General features: G+C 43.4%; 1 pseudogene; it reads right to left on the minus strand.

Annotated features, from left to right (window-relative positions):
* Positions 1-260: 260 nt before the first annotated feature.
* On the minus strand, positions 261-7,295 carry LOC138811320 (leucine-rich repeat-containing protein 14B-like; annotated as a pseudogene).
* Between the last annotated feature and the right edge of the window lie 644 nt (positions 7,296-7,939).

The following is a 7,939-nucleotide window of genomic DNA, read 5'->3' on the forward strand; positions in this document are numbered from 1 at the left end:
TTAAAAATGAAGCTTATGAGTAAGTTGGTATGAAATTAAACTAGCTTTCATATACATAGAGTCAGGATGGGTGAATTGATGTGGAACTATTCTTTATGTTTATCTGTATGGTAGGGAGGAAGGATATGCCCACTTCAATCTAGATGCTGGTTTAGCTAATTAGAGCAGCCAGGTAGACTCGTTGTGAGAGGGGATTCTCTTAAATTTACCATGACTGAATGACTCCTTCCCTTTGCCCTTTTGCGCTCCCATTGCATTGTCTATTCCAAAGGGTTTATGCCCTGTGAAATGATGTTTGGCAGACCATCCTTCTTGTGTCCTCGCTTAAAAACTGCAATGTTGACATAGATGACTGCTCCAGTCTTTACAGGCACTGCAGACTGTTCAACAGGAACTCCATTCCCAATTTCAGGCACTCCTGCAGGCAGCCCCTGTAGTTGGCCCTAATTACTGATCATGAGACACTGTGTGGGTCATATGACATTAAAAAAAACTAACTATCCTCAGTGGAAAGGACCTTATACTGCTATCCTAACAGCTCCAACCACTGTCAAGGTGAATGGGATCTGGTCCTGGATGCACACTTCACCACTTAAGGTGGCCCTGCTACCAGAAGAGACAAATGGATGGTGTATAAGGACCCTGAAAAGCCTCTCAAGCTAAGACTTTTCTCATCATAATTTTTCATTTATGCTTCTGTGCTCTAAATGATGTTAACTACCACTGGCAGTTTAAAATCAAAGAGACAAGGGGACAGTTTTCTTACTTCTGCTATTGTAATGTCCCTGATTGTAGCAATTTAATTTTACCAACCAACTCAACTTGTGGAATATGACAAACTGCTTCAGGTATCTTGATGTCACACCCCTTCTCCTACTATGTTCTGGTGCAATGGAAGCCTATGGTCATACATTAATCCAACCTTGGCCTCTTGGATTTTGATATTAGCAGTTCCCCAATTAAATCTTTATACCAAAAGTGAAAATTTTCAGAGATTGTTATCCCACCTCTTAACCAAGAGGACAGATTTTATTCCTATAATGTTAGGGGTGAGTCTGGTTACCTCTGTTGGAGGAGCAGCTTTTGCTGGAGGTGCTGTAAGACATAGTTTAAAACTTGCTCAAGAATTTGAGGAGAGGGTAGATGAGGATACTCATGCCTCTTCAGTGTCTCTGGCATGCATACAAAGACAACTGAACTCTCTAGCGGGGGTGGCCTTGCAGAATCATAGGGCACTAGACCTTCTCACAGCTTCCAAAGAGGGAACCTATGTTTTTCTAAGGGAAGAGTGCTGATACTGTGTAAATGAATCACGGCTGGAGAAGAAAACATAAAGGTTCTAGGTAAACTGTGTGAAGGACTCCACCAGCAACCATCTGCTAAACTAGATCTAGTATGGGTTCAAAGCCTTTTGGCCTGGTGGCTAGTATCTCTAGCCACCAGCAATTATACTATTTCTTCTACTTGTTATTACTGGTTCCTGTGTGGTTAAGTCTTTGATATCACTTATAGAAAAAATAATTGGGACTGTCAAGCTGATGGCCCTTCAGGCCCAGTACAGCCTCCTGAGTCAGGAAAAAGAGTCAAGAATTTGACTCAGTTACAAAAAGAAAGGGGAATGTAAGGATCTCTTAGGATAAAAGACCCCAAGACCAAGCAAGGACACTGAGTCAGAATATTAACCTCTTATGGGGAACTGAGGAATGCAATAATCTCTTGCTTGAAACTGAGGAATGAAATAACAGGAAATTGCCATTGTAAAAGTCCCTTGTTTGAAAAAAAAAAGTTGATGTTATCATATTAATACAACTTTGCAGCTTGTACCTGCTTGTGTTTTTTGCCTTCAATAGCCTAGGCTGTGTTCATGTTTAGGGTCATAGTGTTTGCTCCCAAGTCTACACTGTGTCCCTGGCAGGACAACTTCTGTAACACCTAACAAACTTCTTTAATCTCTAAGCCCACTTTGATGGACTCATTCTCAGACCCTGTAAGAATTGAAATAACAGTGATTAAGTTGTCTTAGACACTAATGAGGGGAATTTGTTTTAAGGATATCTCAGGTAACCTCAAAGTAAGAATAGAGTAGGATCAGACCTAAAATCTAGAAGTAGCCATGAACATCCATTGGCAACCTGGGAATGATTGTCTCCTGAACCCACATACCTGTTTCAGCATTCTCACTGTTAAGAAAATGGAGGAAAACAGAAAAGGAATAGGCCAGACCCAATGATCAACAGGTGGGGACTGTTTATTGCCAGCAATGTGCATAGACCTTTCAGGTTTGGAGGTTGTTTGAGGGACTATATTTTGGATGGACTTATATAGGGCTTGTTTTCACAAAGAAGCAGAAAATAAAAAGTGGCTTATGCTCTCTTAGGCCACAAGGAGACTTCCTTGACCAGGCCCACAAGTTGAATGTTCTACACTGGATGAAGGGCTATTGTCCCCTGGGGACCAAGTGTTATATCCTTGGCCAGGCACCGATTGGAACCTGCCTGCTGACAGGCATGTGGCCACGCTTGTTTTCTTGTACCTGGTGTCTTGCTTGAGCTGGAGGAATTAGGCAGGAATCAATCTTTCACTCACTGTAACAAATTTTTCAAGCCAAATTGCACAGATTCCAGCCTGTTACCTTTCCTGCAGCAGAATGTGGGGACATCAGGTTATACAGTGCTGTGGCGTTTTAGTGAGAGCAATGAAAAGAGTCCCCAGTATGTGACTTCTGTTAGAGTCATAGGAACTCTTGAACAGAAAAGTGTTGGTAGCTAGTTGTGATTCAGCTAGCTGCAGAAGGTCTCTGGCATCTCTAAAGGAGAACTGGGTCTCTCTGTTGACTGCCACTGGCAGGTAAGAATGTTACTGTAACAGAATAGAGTTCTAATGCCTGTTCCCAGAGCTAGGGCTGGCTCTGATTAGTAGAACCAAAGGACGAGGCTTGGGAGTGGTAGAGGCTGGTGGTCAAATGAATCTAGCTGCTCAGCAGAAAATGGAATATGAATTTTACTAAGAAATACTGGAGCATCTCTTAGTCATGAGATACCCTCAAATCAGGCTTTCACTGAGCTGGATGCAGAGCAAAACAAGCACAAAGCCACTGGTAACAACCAAAAACCAGCCCTGCTTCTATTCCCTGCAAACATTCTCCAGGAAATATTGCACACCATGCAGAACAATTCCTACCAGATCTGCTGAGTTTCTGCTAGGCCCAAAAGTCGGGTTCCCTTTCCATTTTACTTTTCATTTTCAGTCTTTTTCTCTTGTTTGTTTTTCTATGAGATCTTCTTTTATTTGTATTTATACACACACACACACACACACACACACACACACACACACACACATTTGTGAAAATACCTTACAGAGAAGTTACAATTACATGAGTACATGAGCAAGGTAATGAGTACATTTCTTATTAGGGAGGGTAAGAGGAAACAAAGTGGGAGGCAACAATGCTTGATAAGAAATGTACCCATTACCTTTTATTTGTATTCTGTGACAAGTGATCTGATTTTTCCCTGTTACTGCTTCCAGCACATGCTGCCCTAGATCCAATTGAAAACTCTACCACAATGCCTGGACCTCTGCTGTAACAGCTTCACCTAGTCCTATAATTGAATCCCAGGAGGCTGGGAATATGGCTCAGTGATAGAATGCTTCCCTAGCATGCATGAATTCATGGGTTCGATTCCTCAGCAACACATAAGCAGAAAACACCAGAAGTGGTGCTGTGGCTCAAGTGGTACAGTGCTAGCCTTGAGTAAAAGAAGTTCAGGGGCAGTGCAAAGGCCCTGAGTTCAAGCCCCAGGACTGGCACAAAAAAGGAAAAAGAATTGAACCCCAGGGCTTCCGATGTCACATTTAGAAGGCATGTTTTCTTCCTACATTGCCTGTCATGTGTATCTACAGCTTTCTCTAACAAAGGTTTTTCATTGAAACTACAGTTGCTTACATCTTAGCCTTAGGATCTGATATAGGGATTGATCTCTGGGAAACAGGGCTGGTTGAAATGCAAGACATTTCCTTAGCACAATTCAAGGGCCTACTCTACTTGTTTTAATGTTCTGGGAAAGTTTTCTTTTTTTGGGGGGGGGGGTCCAGTCGTGGGGCCTGAACTCTGGGCCTGGGCACTGTCCCTCAGCTCTTCAGCTCAAGGCTAGCACTCTACCACTTAAGCCACAGCGCCCCTTCCGGGGTTTTCTTTTTGCTTATGTGGTGCTGAAGAATCAAACCCAGGCCCTCGAGCATGCAAGGCAAGCACTCTACCACTGAGCCACCTTCCCAGCCCCTGGGAAAGTTTTCTAAAGCAGTTTTGAAAGTTTGAAGCAAGAAAGCACCAAGCTCATGGCTGGTCTCATTAACTATTGGGTGAAAACTCCAGAAAAGTGGTGGGAGGTGGGGATGTCTTCCTGCTTGGCCCATAGTAGCACGGCATGCAGCTCTTCTGCAATCAAGCATATTTCTACTGATCATATGTGGACATGGCCAGCTCATCCTGGTACTCTCCAGGTAGTATTTCTTAGGCACCAGGAACTCCATGTAATGAAGTTCAGGGAGTTTACACAGTGCAGAGAAGAGGCGCTTGAGGGTGCAGGCTGACAGCAGGTTAGCAAGGAACTTGAGCTCCTAGAGATAGAGGCAGGAACACAGGCCCAGGATCATCATGACCACATAGCTATGGGTAATAGCACACTCCACTGGGGTCCACACCCGCACTATCTGGGCAACCTGTTGCCGGAGCTTGAGGAAAGTAGAGGGATATAAATGAAGCAGATTGTGTCTACTGAGGTGCAACACATCCAGCTGGGCAGCATGGATACAGTCTGCCAAGAAGTTCATGTCCACATGGTTCAGAGCACAATTGGCCAGGTCCAGCATTCTCAATCATGTCCTGAACGGGCTGTAGAACATGGAATAATCAGCACTAATCAGAGGAGTTCCATGTGAGCAACAATGGATGTGAGCAATCCATCTGCTTGTCTGCCACAGAGAACAAAGACTACACCTTGCAGGGCAAGTCTTGTTCTTACCTGACTGCATGCAGTCTATGAAAATAGTTTGTGACACATGATGCTACATGAAATGCAAATGACTGTGTCCATAAATATGGTTCACTGGGATGCAGGCTGGCTCCCTTGCTTTCAGACAGTCTACAGCTGCTGGGCTTGCTGTGTGGTTCAGAATTAACCTGAACCAATGAAACCTTTGTCTTCATCTCACCTAAATGGCAGATTTTATCAACAACCATTTTCATATGAAAGGAGTTATGTACATGATCCTGGAGAGAACATCCACTCTGAGAGCTTGCTACAGAGGAAATGAGGCATTAGTAAGAAAAAAGAGCCATTACTCTAACAATAGAAGAATCCATTACTGTAGAGCCAGGAAGGGAAAGCCAGACATCCCCAACTGAGGCACCATATCCACAATCCATTAATTCTGATTTAGATAGTGTTGGCAGCAAGCATCAGCAAAGGGGCAGCTGGGCCCTGTCTCTGACTGAGTCCCTCACTGTCTGTGCATGCCCCTCTTGATATCATCAGGCTTCTGAGTGTTGGGATTGCAAGCCTGGTTTTGATGCCTACCTTACACATTGTCTCTTTCTAACTAGAAGCAGTCCCCTGAGGTCCCTCACTATTCTGGATCACTCCTGGTCCTCCAACTTCTTTATTTCTCTTTTGTGCTCTCTTATGTGCAGCTCCAGAGAGCATTGAGCTTGGGGCTTTGTGAATAAGCTGTTCTTCTACCTATCACTCAGTGCCCCTACAGCCTGTGAAGCCAATGACCAGAGTGCTTGACCCATCCCTCCTCCTTTCAGTCTCTGAGATTCACCCTAGGAGAATCTGGATCTTCCCTGTCAGCATGGAGAGGGCCACACTCAGCTCTATCAGGTAAGTCATGTGACTGAGCTCTCAGGAGATGGAGCCAAGGAGGCAGTCTTCATGCTTAGAAGTTGGGACAGAAGTGAAGGGTGTGTCAAAGGCCTTAATGTGGAGGATGAGTGAAGTCAGACGAGGGAATCCCACCTGGGCTAACAACTGCTGCACATGCCAGCATGTAGCCGCACATTGTGGGCCACTTCCAGCTTGCACAGCTAACCTGTCCTGGCTAGGCCTAACACCTGCAGAAGCTACCCAGGGCTCAAGCTGTCTTCCCTGAATGAGGGGCAGTGCATTTGCAGAGCAGCCATACCTGCTGATTCCAGGGCCTGCACCACTATCTCAAAGTTGCCTTCAATGGGCTGGGAAGGTGGCTCGGTGGTAGAGCACTTGCCTTGCATGCCTGAGGCCCTGAGTTCGATTCCTCAGCACCACATAAGCAAAAGGAAAAAAGCCGAAAGTGGCGCTGTGGCTCAAGTGGTAGAGCGCTAACCTTGAGCTGAAGAGCTGAGGGACAGTGCCCAGGCCCAGAAGGGCCCCACGACCGGACCTCCCCCCCAAAAAAAGTTGCCTTCAATGACAAAGAAATAAATGAGGACTTCAATAGGTCACCTAACTGCACAGGGCTCTGCCTGTAGTTGGCAGCATATTCTAGCCAGGAGCTCAGTGTAGTTCCATATTCCCAGAGCCCTTCCACAAGGGCATTGCTGTACCTGCACATCCCGGATACCCATAAGGTCAGATTTCTGCAGCTGATGAATCCTTTTAAAGAATTATTTAAGAAAGATTTTTCCTTTGTTTTATTTAGAAAAGAATATTTTAAAGGTTCATTCCCTGGAAAACACTTCCCCAGTTTTAAATGCCAAGACAAATAGTTGGGTTCCACATGAGAGTGCCATTAAGATACTAGAACTCTACGTACTTTTCAGGGATACAATGAATTTTGGGATGACTCAATGTTTTAGGTATCCATGATTCTAACACTAGATACATTTCTACTTTCTCAAAACACTGAGAAGAGATTTTGATTCCAAGAGACTTTGAAAAATAGTATGAAGTCTTTCATAACTCCGCATCAACTCTTCATTTTATGAACTTATTTTCCTAATATAATTTATGAAGCTTTATAGTTAATTATTTTCTCCAAAGTCACAAAATCATTTTTTGAAGATTTTCTAATAGGGATAAAGCTTTGAGACTGAAAGGTCAATATAATCCTTTTTGTCTACTATAATCAAGAATCTCTTAAAATTATTGTTGAATGTTAAATTCCTCCAAAGCCTATACTTGAATGGAATCGCTTCTATCTTGAGGGTATGAATTGTGTGTGCTTGGGAAAAGTTCCATTTATCCCATTAATATGTGGAGGATATTTCACAGTAAGGAGATCCAGGTAGTACTTACCCACTTTGGTCTCATCTCTGTACTCTGTGCGTTTGGGCAAACTTCAACTTTGTTCACGACTCATTTAACTTCTGTAGATTCTATGATGAAGATACTCTTTTTTTGTGGGGCGGGGTCTGGTTGTGGGGCCTGAACTCGGCCTGGGCACTGTCCCTCAGCTCTTCAGCTCAAGGCTAGCGTTCTACTACTTGAGCCACAATGCCACTTCTGGCTTTTTTCTTTTTGCTTATGTGATGCTGAGGAATTGAACCTAGGGCCTCAGGCATGCCAGGCAAGCACTCTACCCCTGAGCCAACTTCCCAGCCTGATGAAGATTCTCTTAAATTTAATTTTTTTCTAAAATATATCAGAAACCTGTAAGTATTCCTCAATACATCATGTATTCCCACAACTTATGCAATCCCTTCCTTTGATAAAAAGTCCTTCCTCTAATTAATATTAGCTAACTCCAATAGTATAGTATAAATAATTACTCAGGTTGAGGAGAGAAAGTTGTTCTATAAGTGAAATAAATACTTAGTTTTATCAAATTTTATCATTTTTAACCTCTGAAAAACTCTAGAGGTCCTAACTAAAAGCAGCTTTCATTTACACACACAAGAAAAGAGGTTAATTAATCTATTATACACTAAGAACAATGAACCTCTGACAGAAAAACC

The sequence above is a fragment of the Dipodomys merriami genome, unplaced genomic scaffold, assembly GCF_024711535.1.
Source record: "Dipodomys merriami isolate MVZ:Mamm:240054 unplaced genomic scaffold, mDipMer1.0.p SCAF_1058, whole genome shotgun sequence".
NCBI lineage: Eukaryota > Metazoa > Chordata > Mammalia > Rodentia > Heteromyidae > Dipodomys > Dipodomys merriami.